This window comes from Mesoplodon mirus, assembly GCF_964341445.2.
Source record: "Mesoplodon mirus genome assembly, chromosome: 15".
In the NCBI taxonomy this organism is placed as follows: domain Eukaryota; kingdom Metazoa; phylum Chordata; class Mammalia; order Artiodactyla; family Ziphiidae; genus Mesoplodon; species Mesoplodon mirus.
The window spans coordinates 80,752,380-80,772,294 of record NC_138991.1 but is presented as its reverse complement, the minus strand read 5'-3'; the positions used below and the strand labels follow the sequence as shown (position 1 = coordinate 80,772,294).

At 39.7% G+C, this 19,915-nt stretch overlaps 1 protein-coding gene across 3 annotated transcripts in view; it reads right to left on the bottom strand.

Moving 5' to 3' along the window:
- Positions 1 to 14,972: 14,972 nt before the first annotated feature.
- The window catches only part of MACROD2 (mono-ADP ribosylhydrolase 2), a 1,980,208-nt gene continuing 1,975,265 nt past the window's right edge, over positions 14,973 to 19,915 (bottom strand). For all 3 annotated transcript variants that reach the window (XM_082645906.1, XM_082645907.1, XM_082645908.1), the window contains one exon: positions 14,973 to 15,045. The gene's annotated coding sequence lies outside the window, so the exon portion shown is untranslated. The remainder of the gene's footprint in view (positions 15,046 to 19,915) is intronic.

Sequence of the window (19,915 nt, the reverse complement as noted above, 5' to 3'; positions counted from 1 at the left end):
TTTCCCCAAGGGGCAGCGAGGGTTTTTGGAACTATAATTGCCTTTCTTAGTGTGGATCTCTTCCAGGAGGAAGACACAAATTCTTCTAGAGAAACATCTTTCTGTTACTGAACTGAACTTGGATCCACAGCAAAGCCAATCTATTGACACTGGGTTGTGGTGAGGGAAAATACAGCATTTATTGCAAGAAACCAAGCAAGGAGTATGGGCAGCTGATGCTCAAAAGACCCAAACTTCCCAATGGCTTTCAGAGAGGGTCACAGGGTGTGTGATCAGCTTGTGCACAATTCTCTGATTGGTTGATGGTGAGGTCACAGGGTGATGTTTCGGGAATCTCCATCAGCAGCCTTCTGGTCCCTTCCAGTTTGGGGTCTACATGCTGGTGGACAGCCTGCAGTTAACTTCTTCCACCTGGGTGTGTGGGGAGGGTGAGTTTAGTATCTGCAAAACAACTCAAGGATATGGCTCAGGGTATTATCTATAGACCTTAGGAGGAACTAAATGTCCTTGACTTTGTTTTATGGCTCAACTATTATTATTTTATTTTGCTTAACCGTCTTCCATTGTTTCTGCATTTTCTCTCTTCTCTGATTGAATTTGCTCTTTGGAACTTGGGGGAAAGCCTAGAAGGCTAAAACTTTTCTGCAAACAAGAGTCAGGGGACATGGCAGGGTCTGTCCCCGGGAAGGCCCTGCAGGGTCCTGCTCAGTTTCGTTTCAGAGTCTCAAAGGATGTTTCTCTTGTGACTGCATGATTACATCCCCCTTATTCCAGCCTTATCTCTGATTCTACCCCGAAGAGGTTCCTTTGAGTCTAAGGTGGCAAACAGGTGCTCTGGGAGGAGCTGACACAACCTCAGAAGGAAGGGGCCTTTTTGTGCCCTTTGGACAGAAGAAAACTTTAAGGCAAAGCCCCCTAAAGACTTTTAAAATCCAAGGTGTGATTCTCAAACCAGGTTGCACTTTAGAATCATCTAGAGAGCTTTTAAAATTGACTGTAGCCAGTCCCCAGTCCCTAAGATGTTGATGTATTGGTCTGGGGTGTGGCCTGGGCAATGGCCTGGGTGCTTTTTTCACATTTTATTTTGAAATAATTTAGATCTTCAAAAAAGATGCAAAAAAAAGTACAGAGGATTCCTATGTATCCTCACCCAGCTTTCCCAAATGTTCATAATTTATGTAACCACAGTACTATGATCAAAATCAGGAAATTAACATTGATACATGTTGTACTGATACGTTATCTACTCTACAGACCTTAATCAAATTTTGCTGATTGTCCCACTCATGTCCTTTTCCAGGATACTGCATTGCATTTAGTTGTCATATCAAGAATTCTTAGTGTCCTATAGTCCTATAATCTGGGATAGTTCCTCCATCTTAGTCTTGACCTTAACACCTTGGAAGCATACTGGCCAGTTATTTGGAAGAATGTCCCTTAATTTGGTTTTGAGCAGGGCATGTTGAAAATCTCCCTGGATGATTCTAATGTGCAACTAAGGTTGACAAGATCATTATACTCAGTAAATCGCCCCTTGGGATCGTGAGAAAACCGTGGGGCAGGGGCTTCCCTGGTGGTGCAGTGGTTGAGAGTCTGCCTGCTGATGCAGGGGACATGGGTTCGTGCCCCGGTCTGGGAGGATCCCACATGCCGCAGAGCAGCTAGGCCCATGGGCCATGGCCGCTGGGCCTGCGCGTCCGGAGCCTGTGCTCCGCAATGGGAGGGGCCACAACAGTGAGAGGCTCGTGTACCGAAAAAAAAAAAAAAAAAAGAAAGAAAGAAAGAAAGAAAACAGTGGGGCAAGGACTGGAGAAGAGAATAAAGGCCAACAGGACCTGGATCTGTCTTTCGTTTGGTCTCTACCCAGACCTTTCTCCTGGACCTCTGATCTTTATTCTCTTTTCTCTTTTCCTTCTTTATATGCAGGTCCCAAATCAAAGGCTTCACTTGGTATCAGCCCAACTCCCTCATGCTGTGTTGACATAGATCCACTTTCAAAGTTGGATCTTGTCCCTCCTTTGCTTAAAATCCTGCGAATGTCAATCCATCTTCCTCCCTGGCCGTCCGTGATGGGACCTGGCCTCCCCCCAACTCCACCTCTTCCCTCGCCATCTTCCACTCGCTCACACTGGCAGTTCTCCCGGCTTTTGCCTTTACTGTTCCCTCCACCAGATGCTCTTCCTTCAGATGCGCACACGGCTGGCATCATCATTTCTTTCAGGTCTTTACTCTCTGATCCTGCCCACTTTGCCCCCATGGTCTCCACATCTCCCTCCCCTGCTCCCCATGGAGAGGATCTTTGCCTGTTTTGTTCACCCCTGTTTATCCAGAACCTCGAGAAGTGGCCGATATGTAGCAGGGGCTCAATATATATTTGTTGAGTAAATGAATGAATGAGTGGATAAAGAACTTAAAAAAATAACTTGACAGAGAGGAGATTCCATTTATAACACTGAGTGCATTTATTTTAACATCTCTCTTTTATTTGACCAGCTGCCCAGACTCCCATTGTGCAGATTGGGCCTCCCTTTCTGGCACCTTCCATTTTTCCAGTTCACCTGTCTCTTCTGCAGAAGGAAAGATGGCCCCTGAGATGAGTCAGCCAATAATTGCCTCTCAGCTGGAGTGGGGAACAGATTGTCAAATACACACACTTTCTTTTTTTTCTATCCTTATCACAGTTAGAAGCTTTAAAGAAAGTCTGGGTACCTGATGTGACCCTGGAAAATTTTACTGCAGTGGCATCTCAAAGTTAGATTTCTCTGCTGATGTCTTGGAGGAAGGAAGGAAACCAGATACCCTCTTTTTATAAAATACATAACCACCATTATTTCTGTATGCCAGGCAGTGTGTGTGTGTGTGTAAAATTTACCTTTACTAAAATCCTAAGTGGTAAATAATTGTCATTTTTTAGATATGACAACTGAAGCTTAGAAAGGTTAAGTCAGTGTGTAAACAACAGGACTGAGATTTAAACCTAGGTGTTTTGATGCTCCAGCCAGTGCTCTTAATTATCTCCAATATTTAGATAGCTGCCTATAATTAACATAAATAGGAAGAAGGTGGCACCTTGCAGGCAATGCCGGCTTTGGGGTTGCTTTAGGAACTGGAAGAACACAGATAATCTGACTTTAGAAACTGAGAATTAGCTGCATAGCTTAATCACCCTCCAGGTCTGTTTAATCTTCCTTGCCTTCCCAGGAACACACCTGCCAATCACTTCTGCGTCGTGCAGGATGGTGGTTCTCAAAACGTGGTTCCTGGGGCAGCACCTGGGAGTTGATAGAAGTGCACAATCCTGCCTTTCCACTCCTGACCTTATGAATGAGAAACTCTGAGGTCGGGGTCCAGGAATCCATGATTGGTTAAGCCTCCGGGTGATTCTGATGCCCACTCAAGTTTCAGAATTCCTGGCACAGTGCTTAGAAGAGTAATCTCTGGCTCCAGACTTCCTGTGTTCAAATCATAACCCTACTGCTTACTGGCTCATCAGCTCTGTGCAAAAGATTGTCTCTTGGTGCCTCAGATGGCTTATCTGTGAAGTGGGGATAATAACAGTATCTATCTCACTGTTGTCAAGATGAAATGAGTGGACGTATACAAAGTGATTTGAACAGTGAATAACGTTGACATTAGCTATAGTTATCATACTCTTTCCATATTTATCATACTTTCTGTTTGAAAAAAAAGAAAAAGAAACCCTTTTCCCCCTGCTCCCCTACCCCGCAGCTGGCCTGGATCCTTTCAAGAGGACCCAGCAGCTCTGATACTCTTGTGATGTCTGGCAGGGTAGGCTGCTAATGAGTTTTGGTTGGGCTGGATAATGCCATCACCCGGCGTCAAGTGAGAGGAAACCAAAAGCTGGGAAATTGCGTTTCAGTTTATTTCAGGAAGAACTCAGACCCAGACAGCGGCAGCAGGAGCATTTGGTAACTGAATGCTGTATTCCTGTGTCTTTGGACTCCGAAGAGTCCTGTGCACCAGCTCGGTTGAGCCCTTAAGCACTTGTTTGCAAAATGAGTGATGATTACTCAAGATACGGTGATATTTACCTAGCTTTTGCCTCCCAACTCACTATGCAGAAACCAAATGACTCAGATGAGATGGAGGGGACTGAATGTCAAGGCAGGCAGGAAAAGGCTTCGGAGCAGAATATTTGGAAACTGATTGTTATTCAGAGCACAGCCCAGCCTTGTCAGGAGGTCAGCAATGGACAGGAGTCTTCTTCTCTGGAACATCTCAGGAAGCTGCATTTATAACAGATGCCCTCTCCCCTTACTGTCTGAACTAAGCGTGGGATGACTAACCTGGCTGGCTCATCCATTTTTCTGGGGATGTTGAGAGAGAGGGGAACTGAAAAAGGGGGACTATCTACAGGAGGGAAATGTGACAAAGCTATTTAGAGGTTTATCTGAAACACTAACCAATGAGGAATAGCCAAGAACATTTGAAAATGAAGACAGTGGAGGCACTGAATTTGCCTTAATAGACATCAGCACCTATTGTAAACTACATTAAGAGTAACAAAGTGGCACTAAAGAAACCAAAGGAGCATGTAGCCTAGAAAATAGATTTTTGTATAAACATAAAATAAGTGTGTTTTAAAGAAATAAACTCAAGACAATGGGATCCAGATGTATTATTTAATAATTGGTGCTGGGGATATATTTAAAGTTAGTCAGTTAAGTTACTTCCTACCAACTAACAAATACCAAAATAAATTCAAGGCTTGTTAAAGATGTAGGTGTAAAAATGGATATCTAAAAAAAAAGAGAGAAAGTATAGGTTAACATTTGGAACAATTCCCCATCTCTAGGCAGGGAAAGATGTTTGCATTTCAAAAGCTGTGCATTTTCAGACCTAGAAAAATCAGACATGCACATTTCCCCTGGACTGGGTCTTCTTTTGATTTGAACAAGTGATAGAGGCCAGTCAAAGGCTTATTCTATGACATCCTTACGTTCCTAACCAAGACAGTGCAAAACAACATTCTGATTTTTCCCCACCACATGGTTAAGTCCTCTTCCCAACATGGGATTGCTTTGATCATCTAAAATGTCCAGACCTCATGCTCTCCTTAAGCCAGTGTGGCTTGTTTGCTCTTGGGGAGAGGAAACAGAGGGCAGCACATGGCTATGTTTCAAAGGAGGAAGTTGTTTTGCTCCCAAGGCAGAAGCAAAGCTAGGTAATCGTCAAACACGTTTCATTTTCCTGCTGGGTACTGAGCCAACCCACATTTTTCCAGGAGTTAGAGTGGGGCCAGGTGACTGATTGGTGGCCAGTAAAACATGGGCACCAGTTGCACAAGCTCTCCTGCGCTCATCACAATCTCTTTTCCCTCTTCTTGCTCCATGGTGACCTTGGAGAAAACGTGCTGACGGTGACAGTGCCACAGGGTGGATGAAGCAAGGGGCCCCTGTCACTGCCTGTAGGAAAGCTGCCCAGCTGACAAGTGAGAAGTCAACCGTCATTGGGTTCAACCACTGAGATAGTGGTGTCTTCTCAGAGTAGTCTAGCCAGTCTCACCTACTGTGGCCCCTGTCATCACCCACCCTTGGATAAGAAGATGGACCATGGTAACATCAAAACACAATCCTTGCTTTGTTTGAGGCAGGATGAATGAACAGACCCATTTCTTCTTCCTCTTGTTGTTTGCGTTAAATAAGGAGTGGGCGTACTTTCTGAACCAAAGGGAGTCCTCACAATAATTTTGCAAACACTTTGAGCTCTCCCATTGTTCTGATACCTGTCTTCTGTGACAGGATGCAGAGCCATGAACTTGCTTGAGTGACAGTTTAATTTCATCTCTTCTCTATATTTTTCCCCAAAAGAAAGAAAAGAAAAGAAAAAAATAACCCAGTCAGGTGGTCATCAGTCTCATAACAGGGAATTTGCCAAGGTTTTTCCAGAACAAAGTATTGAGCATAATTCCTTCATTTGTTCAACAAATATTTAATGAGCACCTATTATGTGCCAAGTACTGCTTTGGTGCTTGGGGTTCTTCAGTGAACAAAAAAAATCCCTGCTCTCACTGAGCATCTTTTCCTGTCTTTTCCTCATGGAGCCAGAGGAGCTTTTCAGTAGTTCTTTGTTTAATAAATAAGTAGATTATATGGTTTGTTAGAAAGTGGTACATGTCATGGGAAAGGGGGAAAAATAGAGCCTGTGAGGAGGGCCAGAGCTCTTTACAGCATTTGAGGGGGATCATGATAAGCATCACTGGGGAAGCTTTGAAAAGATTCCAAGGAGGTGAGCAAAGTAGCCATATGTATATCCAGAGGAAGAAAATTCTAGAAGGACTAGGCTAGAGCTTTAGGTGAGGAACATGGCTGGTATACTTGAGGGGTCAGTGTGGCTGGAATAGTGAAGCCCATGGGGGACAGTAGGAGGAGATGTTTGCAGAGGTAATGGGGTGGGGTGCATGTGACATCATATGAGATACTCAGGACATTTTAAGAATTTTATTCTTTAATCTGGGAGAATCAGAGAGCCATTCAGCTACAAGACCCAGAAACCTAACTTAAAATTGCTTAAAAAAGGGCATTTATTGGCTCACATAACTGAGCCAGGAGAAAAGCTACCCAAATCTCCAGGTTTACATGTTCACTGTGACTTGTGAATTTCTCTCTCCCAGTTACTACGTATGGTCTTAAGGAAGACACTGATTGGTCCAGTTTGGGTCACATGGCCTCTGTAAACCAATCACTGAGGACAGGGATATAAAGTCCTGTGATTGACCAGTCGGATCTATGTCCATCCCTTCTAGAGATTAGGGTTGGAAGGTCAACTTCAGAAAATGCATAAAAGGAGTTTTCTACCAAGCTGAAATATTTCATCACCCAAAGAAACAGGAATGGATGCTCAGCAGGCAAAAATAATAAATGTCAACTACAAAAGTGATGAAAGCCAGTACAAAGGGAAAGGGAGATCTGACTGCATCAAGATTTGACTGCATCAAAAAATCTCATCAAAAGAGATTTGACTGCATCATAAGTCTGAATGTCAGAAAATGTCACGATCAGAATTATAAAACAAAGCGCAAGTAGAAAGTTATATGGAGGAAACATGACAAAGGATAATACTCTCAATAGGTAAACAGTTCACAAATATCTATTAAAATCAAAATCCCAATTGACAGATAACCAAGTAACATGAACAGATGAATTCCCCATCAGGAAATACAAATAGCTGACAGAAATCCATCCAACCTTCTTAGTAAGTGAAGAAGTGTTAGTTAAAATAATAATGACAAACCATTTTTCACACTGACATTTTTTAGTGAGTGTTTGTACCACCCTCAAGGTCACTGAGGGTTCTACAAAATGGAAATTCTCGTTTTCTAATTGCTAGCAGTACAGCTTTGCAAAGTAATTTGGTGATAAGTATCGAGTGTTCCTGAACCCTGGCAGTCCTCTTCTGGAAATATACCCTGATGAAGACAAAAATTTGTGATGAAAAGTGTTCAGTGTAGTTGCATTTAGAATAGGAAAAACCATCAAGTAACCTAAGTGTCATAGAATAGAGAAGTGATCATATAAACTTAAGTGAAAAGATGAAATGTTTTTAAATGACTTTGGAAAATCCTTGATTGACAAGAATGTGCTTGTGACACAACCAAGTGAAATTACAGTGTATACAAAGCATATACCATTTGATTCTACTATGAAAAAACTATGAAATTAAAGCATACTGAGAATATTACCTGGGATCATTCCTAGGCTTTTGACAATTTGTACATATTATTTTGATGGATAGACACACAGACATAGATACTTGGGGGTTTTTTGATATCTTTTCTCATATCTGCTATGAATTTGGTTTATGTGGGTTTTCTGCTTCATGTTGCATTTTTACCTTGAAAAATATCCGTTATCTTTGACTTGTTGGTTATATTGTTATGCATAAAATTTAACTGTACTTAAATTTTCTATGTTGCTATCCTTTTGAAGTTATTCACAATACTTGCTTAAATTCTATTTAAATGGATCTTCAAAGAACCAATAGATTTATTTTAACATTTTATTGTTTAAAATTTTTCTGTTTTATATATGTGTATATATATATCCTCATTTTCTTTGGATATTTTTCTTTTCCTGAAATCTAAATTTGAATGCTTTTGTAGTGTTTTCTCTTTTTTTTTTCCATTTTAAAGAATTAGAGCACTTAAGACTGAATTTTCCTCTAAGAACAGCTTTAGCTTTATCCTACATTTTTATAGTTAATGTTCTTTTTGTTATTTTCTAAATAGTCCATCATTTTATTCTTGATATCCTCCTTGACAAAGTCTTTATTTAGGAAATTGCTTTTTATTTTTTTATTTTAATTTTTTTTAGCAAGTCTTTAAAAAATTTTTTTATTTTATATTGTAGTTGATTAACAAGGTTGTGTTGGTTTCAGGTGTACAGCAAAGTGATTCAGTTATACGTATACATGTATCTGTTCTTTTACAAATTCTTTCCCATTTAGGGTTATTACAGAGTATTGAGCAGAGTTCCCTGGGCTATTCAGTAGGTCCTTGTTGGTTATCTATTTTAAAAATCAGTCTCCCAATCTATCACTCCTCCCTACCCTTCCCCCTGTAACCATAAGTTCATTCTCTAAGTCTGTGAGTCTGTTTCTGTTTTGTAAATAAGTTCATTTGTATTATTTTTTTTAGACTCCGCATATATGTGATATCATATAATATTTGTCTTTTTCTTTCTGACTTACTTCACTTAGTATGATAATCTCTAGGTCCCTCCATGTTGCTACAAATGGCATTATTTCATTCTTTTTTATGGCTGAGAATATTCTGTGTTTATATATACCACATCTTCTTTATCCATTCACCTGTCAATGGACACTTAGGTTGCTTCCATGTCTTAGCTATTGTAAATAGTGCTGCAATGAACATTGGGGTGCATGTATTATTCTGACCCATGTTTTTCTCTGGGTATATGCCCAGGAGTGGGATTGCTGGATCATATGGTAGCTCTATTTTTAGTTTCTTAAGAAACCTCCATACTGTTCTCTATAGTGGCTGTACCAATTTATATTCCCACCAACAGTGTAGGAGAGCTCCCTTTTCTCCACACCCTCTCCAGCATTTATTGTTTGTAGACTTTTTGATGATGGCCTCTCTGACTGGTGTGAGGCAATATCTCATTGTAGTTTTGATTTGCATTTCTCTAATAATTAGTGATGTTGAGCATCTTTTCATGTGCCTCTTGGCCATCTGTATGTCTTCCTTGGTGAAATGTCTATTTAGGTCTTCCACCCACTTTTTAATTGGATTGTTTGTTTTTTTGATATTGGGCTCCATGAGCTGTTTGTATAATTTGGAGACTAATCCTCTGTTGTTTTGTTTGCAAATATTTTCTCCCATTCTGAGGGTTGTCTTTCTGTCTTGTTTATGGTTTCCTTTGTGCAAAAGCTTTTAAGTTTAATTAAGTCCTATTTGTTTATTTTTGTTTTTATTTCCGTTACTCTAGGAGGTGGGTCAAAAAAGATCTTGCTGTGGTTTATGTCAAAGAGTATTTTTCCTATGTTTTCCTCTAAGAGTTTTATAGTGTCTGGTCTTACATTTAAGTATTTAATCCAATTTGAGTTTATTTTTGTGTATGGTGTTAAGTAGTGTTCTAATTTCATTCTTTTACATGTAGCTGCCCAGTTTTCCCAGCACCCCTTATTGAAGAGGCTGTCTTTTAAAATGCTAAAATTAGCATTTTAAATCGGAAAAGACTGAGATACCTTTAATTGGAAGATTATATTCTTTTCCCATGATTGCCTCTAACCAGTTGGTTAGAAGCTTGGAAATAAGGCAAGCTCAGTTACTGGGGTGGGGGGTGGGAAATTACATTATGTTGCCCATCTGAGTTGAAACATGTGAATGTTTCTCTCTGCCCTGTAAATAAACAATTACAAAGAATTCTACATGTTCTGATGTAGCAAATATGGCATTAGGTAGGCAAGGACGTTGGAAAGGGGGATTTCCTTTGAAATAAGGCAGTTGGGGAAGGCATCTCTGGGATGTGACATTACAGTTGAGATCTCAAGGATGACCTTGAATTTGGCCTGTTCTAGGAATGGTCATTGTGTTGGTACTTTATGAGCCAGTTTGAAAGTCACACAAGATGAGGCTGGAGAGGCAGATCATGTGAATTCCTGGACTTTTTATTTAAATACTTTGATGGCGTACATATCAACTAGAATAGGTTAGGTTAAACTAGTGTAACATATGGTGCTCAGATCTCAAAACACAGGTTTACTTCTCACTGATGTCACCTTCTCAGTGGGGCTTGCCTGAAACTCAACTCCACATCTTCACTCCAGGTTCTAGACTGACAGAGCAACCGATCTGGGAAGTGGCTGGGCATTATGGTAGAGGGAAAAGAGGGAGCACGAGTCTTCAAGCTTCTGCCTGAAGTGACATATGCCATTTCTGCCCACACATCATTGGCCAAAGCAATAAAGTCCAATTTCAGTGGGGCAAAGAAGTGTTCTCTTCCCTCAAGGGGAGGAAGTGTCTGTTGGTATAATTATCCCCCTCTAGATCTATATCCTTCTGTGCATCTTAACCAAGAAATACAGCTATACCTCCTTTTTGCTTTAGTCACAGATTCACTCTAGTTCTTATCAGAGAAACAATAACTTAAAAAAATTTACACCCAGTGTCAGTATTTTGTGTGCACATGTCAAATCGCCCATTTCTCTAAATTTTATAAAGCAGTTTTTTCTTACCCTCATGGGTCTTTAATTTAGGGGCAAAATTTAAATCAACTTCAGTAGAAAGGATTTCATATTTCCTACCCAATTGTAAGGATTGTTTATTCATTTGGTAGAGACTTGAGCTGGAGAAAGGGCTATTTGCCTACAGTATTGAATAACAGAATCCAGTGCTAATAAGTTACCAAGTGCATTTCCAAATGGCAAAGTAGAATATCTTGGCACTTTATTCATGTTTAAATTTGTAAGAGAGTTCAGGAATGTTTTAGTATTTCCATCTTCCAAACCAAGAAATGGAGGTACTTTGTTTCTCAAAGCCCCACACTGGGCCAGGGTTCTGGAAATATAAATGAGTATCATTATCCCTTTTAGTCCTGAGAACCACATCTTTTAAAGGCAAAGGGGCAGAAGTGTTGGGAGAGAAACATAAGAGTGACAGGCAAAGAGATGAAAAATTGAATGTAGATTTAAAAATTGAAATTGGCCATACTAGAATCATGTCAAATTATCTTTACTGTCACCTTGAAGCATTTGTGTTGAGGTTGCCCACTGTGAGATAAGACTGTCCTACGTACAAGTTTTTTCTCATCAAACTTGTTTATTATTGGAAAAATATTCCTTTGGTACAGCAGTTTAAAAAACCTTATTCCCTTTTAAGTTCCTGGCTTTGTTGGATAAAGGGATTGACTTTCTTTCTTGCCTTTTAGAACAATACACCCGATAGCACTTCTTCTGTAGGAGATGGAGGGAATTAAATTTGATGGAATACAGATTTCCATTTTCAAAAGAACACTGAGTTTTTCCCATAGCGGTTTTTGTGGATCCATTGCCAAACTCTTAACAATTTTGTAACTCAATCATAATTCTGTCAACAGTAGGCTGAGGAGGATTGTGTCTGCGCTGGTCACATAGCCAGCACGGTGACTATGCTCATAAAAGATGCTCAAAAAGAATTCCAGTTATGGATGATGGGTTCCAAAGGATGGGCCAGTGTTCATGGAACCATGGGCTTCATCTCAACAATTTATATCTTGCACCTCAGAGGCTGTTGCTAGGGTAATTAGCTATCTAGTATTCAGAGAAAAATTTCACATTGGGATTTGTGTCTGTTCAAACTACTGTGTAGTTTAATTTTGAAAACATGGCCACAGCATTGGCCAGTCTTAGCAGGGGAAGACTATAGGTAAGTTACAGTTGATTTGCAGGGGCAATTTTAAATACACGTATTTGCAACTAGATATCTCCTGTTAAATGAACATTTCTGAGTCATTAACTGCTCGTGGCTAAGGAACAAACTTCACAAAGTACAGATAATTCCACCTTATCTTCTCAAACAAATTTTATTCATATTCTGCTCTAACAAATATAGTATGAAGGCAACAGTTGTTTAAGTTTTTTAGTGTATGGCACACATGAAAAGAAACAAACATATTTAGAAGCAGTCCAGTATTTAAATGCTGGTTTAACAAAAGAGGCACATATTATCCTATTTAGCAGTTTATACCAGATCTCAGAAGACATTTTTTTTTCCTAGCAAGCAACAGACTACATTTATTTGCATTAAGTAAAAACATATCTTGATCAAGAAAATTACTTTTTTTCTGATTTTCCTTTATATCACAAATGTCAGGGTAAGGCAAATCCTTAATGAATCATATGATAAAAACCCTATTCCCCAAGAAAATATATTGAACATATTCTGCTAACTTTGTTATTTGTCAAAGCAAAGCCGACATGCACCACATACAGAGAAATGTCATTTCAAATCAACTGCATCAAGCAGAACTGTATTAATTCACAAAGAGGCTTTTCAGTGTTTCATAGAAAGATGTACAGTTAGCTGCGATGACTAATAGGTGACCCAGTATCATAGACCACGTTTTGGACACCGCCTTTGTAAGCTTTTATATTTTACTATTGAAATGGAAATTCACTTCATTATTTGTCCTAAAGCATAAAATCTTACCACCAAAGAGCAACCCAAAAGCATAATGAGGCAAAAATGAAAACACAATCTAATCATAAAGTCAGGTGTAAACAAATTCAAGAGTGGGGCTGACCATACTTACTCCTCACTCAGTTTCCTGGATACAGAGCTGACTTTCTATAGTTTTCAGGCAGAGCCCTCCCTCCTCTCATTCCTACCCCACCCGCGTTGAAAATGAATGAATGGCTATCATTGATGTCAAAGGCAACACCAGGACTGAAGTAATTCTGACCCCTACTACTCCTACCAGAGACATTAGGTCTCTTTCTTCTTTGTCCATTAAAGAAAATCTCCATCCTTCCTGCCTCCTCATGTTGTTTTCAACTTAACTCATTATTGAGCACAAGTAGCTGTAACGCTTAGGAGTCATAGGAAAATGTGCTCCCAGAAGATTGTGCTTGTCAAGTACTTCACAAGAATCATGGCGACTTTCAGTTAAGTTATAAAGATGACATGAAATATAGAAACTGCCAGTATTCCCATGGCATCATTTCTTGGATTATGTAAAACGAGACTTTTCCTTGTTTTTCTACAAAGCGATGTCTAATGGCAGTAGAGGACGTATCAGTTTCTGTATCAAACCGTGAAATAATGGCAGAAGGGGACATGAGCATGTTCTGAAATCATGAGGTCACTTAAGTATTGTGGCTGCTAGGTTGACGAGCAGCTTAAAAAACTGAGGGTGTTAAAACATATTACATAGGCAGAAATACAACTTGTTAATTATTCCAATAGACCAAATAAGCCATTCAGAGAGGCAACAAATTCAGAAAGGCCAAAACAAAATTCATAGGAAGATAAGAAGGTGAATTTTCTTTAGAGGAAAGAGCATAACTGAAGAACTCCATGGAATATTTAGAAAGCAGAACACCCTTTTATTGTAGAAACGCTAGATCTGATCCATTACTTTTCTCCCTCTACAAAGAAAAAATATACAACTAACTTACTTACAATTCTAAAGCCCTTATAAGGAAGGTGGATTTAAGAAGATATGGAAGAAATAGTGCAAGTTGCCACAGAAATAAACAGATTGGTCTTAGAGCCGGGGAGGCTGTGGGAAGCAGGTGTCTTGCGTCCTGAGGCTTCTGTCCACGTTGGCCCTAGGATAGACATTTGTGACAGCTTCTGACTTCCTCCTGGGCCCTTCGCCCCTCACGCCCACTGTATCACTGGCATCTTGGCTTATTAGTACTGCTGCTCCCATTCAGTGTGTGCTGGGAGAGGGGACTAGCCATCAAATGAGTCTTGGACTCAGCATGAACAAAAACACACCATGTAAAAGCAAACCAGGAAGCCAGAACTACAAGCAAGACCTCTAATTGCCTCTAACTTCAAATGAGAATCTGCTCTGTGGGTCATCAGTCCTTGGGTAAAGACAAGATGTTCTTTTATGAGAAGCATATATATAAAGAGAGATTTCAAGGGAAACTTTTCATATTCATAGGCGGATGCTTGGATCCTAAAGGCAGCAACCCCCTGTCTCTTAACTAAAATGCCTAGAAAAGTGCCACCCCATACAATTGTGTCACAAGGAGTTACATCTCCCAGGGGAGCTCCATGTGAAGCACCCAGTAAAGACATCCTGGACCAGGTGAGCTCTGCTGAAAGTCGGTGTCAGAGAAGAACTCACCTGCCATCCTGCTACCAAGGAAGACCCGACAGTAGCCAGGGCCCACCTTCCTTGTGATGCCTCCACGCTCTGCTACGGATTAAACTCTACTTCCACAATCCTCCTGACAACCACACGGAACAACACTGTACCTTGGGAATCCCTGAATAAAACACCATTTTTAACTCATCGTCCTGACCTTTTTCCAAGTGATTTCTGATGGTTTTGCCCATTTTCATCCTGCCTCCTTCATCCATGGATTCTACTAATACAGGGTTTGATGGATCCTGAAATGCAGCCTGCAGCTTACCAAACAGTCACCTTCCTTCTCTTTCTTGGAAGAAACCACTGTACCAACCAGCTTTGTGAAATAACCGAGAAAGCAGACAGGAGCCAGGATACACATGTATGTCACACGTGCCACTGGGACCCTGGGGCAGAGTCGTGAGAGAAAAGACAGAAATAACAGGGATAGCGCCTGAAAGATGCATTCACGTGGGTCCCCCCACCAAATAAAACTTTTTTTTTTCTTTTTTTCTTTCTCTTTCTGCCGGTAAACAGAACAAAATGCGGCTGGAGAAATTAGAGCAAAGGATTCCCCATCCTTCCGTGGGACTCACCTCCCCCCACCCTCCCTCACAGCGCACGCAGGTGTCTTTTTCCACCCCCCAGGGCCGGGAGGCCTGCAATGCTGAGGACTGTCATTTACTTCCATTTCTTTGTTCCTTTGCTTCATCTTGTGCCCCTGCCGAAGATAAGGAGAAACCATTTGTTAGATTAAAGATATCTCCATAGGTTGAGCAAGGAATATCTTTTTCCTACAGCCATTTAAATGCTTCTCACCCCTCAAATGTGCCTAGAAAGATCTTCTTTGACTATCCAAGAGCTTTCGATATCTGAGCTGTGATTGCAGGCACGGGGTATCTTTAAAGAGCATATAAATCACTGCTAATAAATGTACGAGACATTGACAACTTGCTTGGCTGATGGGGGTGATTAATTCAACTCTTCAAGGTATTCTTTGAGAAAGCTAATCTTGAACCAATGTGTCCTCCCTTCTCAGCCCTTTCATGTGCTCCAGTTTCCAGGGCTCATCATAGAAACAATAATAATTTACATGACGCCGATTTGCAAAAGTCATTGATTGTCATCCCACCACTTTGAGATCTTATTAAGTAGGCATCTGCCGTGTTCTCCACTTGTGAAAGAACTCTAAGAAGATACCCTGCCTTAGAAGAACCTATATGGAAATGAATAGATCTTAAGTATACTTCAAACTGTTTTGAAAAATGTATTTAACCCACATCATTCCCATTGGCCCAGAAAGTTCCCTTTTCAATTATTAACCATACAACTGATCTGATTTCTATCACCATAAATTACATCTCTTCAAGGAAGAATTAGAGAGATGATCTCTGAGCTAACTTTCTATTCTAGTGTCCTATGAATCTTTAAAAAAAAATCCTTTGAGGTGTGTGTGTGTATAGAAAAGCGATATCGTGCTCATTGTAGATAATATTTAAAATATCCAAAAGTAGACAAGCAAGGATCCTGCATAATGCCTCTATTGACAATAACTTCTGTAGTTAATATTATGGAGCATTTCCTTATATTATTTTTCCATATCTTTCATATGTATATACACAATCATGCATTTTAATTTTAACAATTAAAATTATAAACAGGAAGAACATTACAGACAACCTTAAGACATACCTAGAATATGTTCAATATCCAGATTTAATATGTGTTAACATTTTTCAAATTTCCTTGTGATCTTTATTTTACTTTAAAAAAATAAAACATTATGGGTAAATTAAAGTATTTACAGATAAATTAAAACTATTTCTCTTCCTTCCCAGAGATTACTGAATCCTGATATTAGTGTGAATCAACAACATGCATGTTTTTACACTTTTACACATACATATATTTACAAATACAGACACAGTGGGAAGTATGTAGTGTCATCTTGTGTATTATAAAATGTACGTAAATAGTAATTTTGTCTTACTCTGTTTTTAACCATTCGTCAATTATTGTTATAAATTTATAATCAATATATATTTTGATGTTCCTTTGTGTTTACCACTTTTCTTGGCTTGCAGTTGTTTCCTGCACACTACTCTTTCCTCTGGGCTCAATTTTCTTCTTACTGTTGAGCCTCCTTTAGTAGCTTTTAGAGAAAAGGTATGTGAGTAGCAGGTTTTTCTTTTTTCCTTAAAATGGGATATCATTTTCCTTTTTTTAAAATTAGTTAATTAATTAATTAAGTTTTTTTGGCTGTGTTGGGTCTTCGTTTCTGTGTGAGAGCTTTCTCTAGTTGCGGCGAGCAGGGGCCACTCTTCATCGTGGTGCGCGGGCCTCTCACTGTTGCAGCCTCTCTTGTTGTGGAGCACAGGCTCAAGACGTGCAGGCTCAGTAGTTGTGGCTCACGGGTCTAGTTGCTCCACGGCATGTGGGATCTTCCCAGACCAGGGCTCGAACCCGTGTCCCCTGCATTGGCAGGCAGATTCTCAACCACTGCGCCACCAGGGAAGCCCCTCATTTTCTTAAATGATAGTGAAACTAGTGAAGAACTCTATGTTGACAATTATTTTAATCCATGTTTTGAAGACTCAGAATTATTCTATTATCTTCTGACCTAAATTCTTGATCTTGGGAAGCTTGTTGTCTGTGCAATACCTATTTATTTATGGTTAATGCTCCTTTCCCTCTAATTGTTTTAATTTTTTTCACATTGGTGTTCTGTAGTGCGTAAGTGTGAATTTATTTTAAATATGTCCTTCTTGTAACTTATTATTCTTCTTTTAACTTAAAATTTATTACTTACATCAATTCTATTTTTTTAAAGGAACTCCTTTATTTTATTTATTTATTTATTCATTCCTGGCTGCGCTGGGTCTTCGTTTCTGCGCGAGGGCCTTCCCTAGTTGCGGCGAGCGGGGGCCGGGGCCACTCTTCATCGTGGTGCACAGGCCTCTCACTATCGCGGCCTCTCCTGTTGTGGAGCACAGGCTCCAGACGTGCAGGCTCAGTAGTTGTGGCTCACAGGCCCAGTTGCTCCGTGGCATGTGGGATCCTCCCAGACCAGGGCTCGAACCCGCGTCCCCTGCATTGGCAGGCAGACTCTCAACCACTGTGCCACCAGGGAAGCCCCTATTACTTTCATCAGTTCTGATAAATCCTTGCCAGTATCTTTCAAATACTATCAACCAGCTCCTTTTAGAGTTCTTGTTGAATACAAAATGTCTTGGTTATTCTCCTTCTATCCCTTATGTCTCCTCATGTGTCATTTATATTACTATATATTTACTTGCTTCCTCCAAATTGTTAATTTTTCATAGTTTGCTTTTTTCTTACAGTTTTATAGCTACTTTTTATCTTTTGCTGTCATTTAAATGTATATATTTTATAAAATCTTCAAAATTTTCTACTCTCATGTTCTCATGGTGCTAATCATCCTGTAATTTTATCCACCAACTCTCATTCATGATGGATCATTTCCTTTTGTGTTTTGTAAGTCTTAAAATTGTAAATTTAATTCTTCTGTAGGAATTCCAAGGGGTAGTTTTACATTTCCATTTGCTAACTCTCCCAGAGATAATACTGGTCTATAATCTAATATTAAATTAATTTTTCAGTTTGTATATTAACATATGACTTTGGATGGCATAAATTTGTGTTTCAAACGCATGGTGCATATATGTTTTCTACTTACTGTGGGAGCCTTTTTCTTTCCCCATGCAGCACCCTGGGCAGGCTCAAGTCTCCTTGTTAATTTCTTGAGCTGGGTTATGACTTACTTATATAGAGCTATCAATTTCAGCTCCTTACCTTGAGTGACCCAAGGTCCCAGGTTGGTATTAAAACCCAAGTCTCTAGCCTTAGGGCCTATCTCTGCACCAACAACCAAACTGCAGCCCTTGGGGCTGCTGGATCTTCAGCTCACCAGATTATTGCTTTGGTATTCAAATTCCTCTTCACTTCTGACACCTTAGCTTTCATGTCAGCTGAGCTATATATTTTAAAATACTTTTGTTGTAGTTTATCTCTCATTTCTAAGCATTTGTATTGAGAGGGGCTCTGCATTTTTTTCCACCTTTTCAGTCACCTATTGCTACAAAACAAGCCACTCCAAAACATAGTGGCCCCCAAACTCATGATTTATTGTTTCTATTGACTCTGTAATCTGCCTTGGGCTCAGCTGGGCAGTTCACCTGCTCCAGGTGTCATCTACTGGGGCCGGAACATCCAAAATGCCCTCTCACTTTCCAGAATCTCTCTCCATGTGGCCTTCCTCATTCTGTAGCACAGCTTGAACTCCTTACAGGGTGGCTGTATTCCAAGAGTACAAAAATGGAAGTTACAAGGCCTCCTAAAGCCCAACCTGGAAGCCACACTTGGCCAGCCATGTTTCTCTAGAATCAAAAGTTCAGATTCTATAACCATCTTTACATGCCCTCAAATACTTGTAAAATTATTTTTCAGTTTGCACAGTGTTCTATTGATTCATTGAACTGTTCTCCTGTTGTCATTTATGATAGCCCTGATTTTTTACAATTCTAAATTACACAACACTAAACATTCTTGTATTATGTCTTTGAACTCTAATTCTATTTCCATTTCATGGTATTTCTTTAATTTCCCTGGAGGTATGATGCACAGATCGAAAGGTTCTTTCTTCCTGTTGAGCTACCAATAATGTCTACAAACCCAGGTGTGTAAATATTTCTATGGGAACTGATGACATTCCTTAGGTCATACTGTTCCTTATGACAACTGTGTTCAGAAATGCACTATTGTTTAGGGAGCAGTACGGTATCATCAAAGAATATTGTCCTGGAAGTATTTGAACTTCCATTGATCAGCTAAGTGACCCTGTGCAAGTCACTTCTCCTTCCTGGAGTTGAGGGACTGCAGCAAAGAGGTAAGGGAGGAGCCATGATACATGGTTTTGCAACAAAGTTAAACTAATTTTGAACTTTAAGTTTTGACAACTTATTCATTTGGGTAAAGGGATGTAGATAGATTCATATTTATAGTCAAGGAAAATATTTTGACATTGACCAAGGAAAACATTTATTTTGGTGCTGCATCTAGATATTGATCACACAGAAAAATAATAGTGTCTGTAAGAAAGAAATCTAGACGATAAGTCTATAGTTTGTTGGCAGCAAAAGGGCAAAAGGTAAGGCAATACTGAAGAACTTGCATTTAAATTGTTCAGGTTTAATCTCACTTCATTACTTCTTAATGTAAACTTCTCTACTGTATCATTTCTGCAGCTTAACGGGATAATTTAAAATACGTAAACAAGGTTAAAAAAAAAGCAATGTTTTATAAGACCATATTTGTGTGAGTTTATATTTTTTAGCCATCCTATGCTATACATGTATTGCACAAACGCTATTATATTTAGTTTTAAATGATGTTTAGAACCGTGATAGGAAGACAGCTGCCTGCTTTCACATGTTCTCAAACCTCAGTCTGCCACAGTGCTGGAGCTTGAGCAATGTGTCTGCCATGGTGCTGGTGCAACATGGCCTTCTGGGAGAGTGCAGGGGCCTACTGAGAAGACGCAGGGAAGATGAAGGGAGGTGTGAATGAAAAAT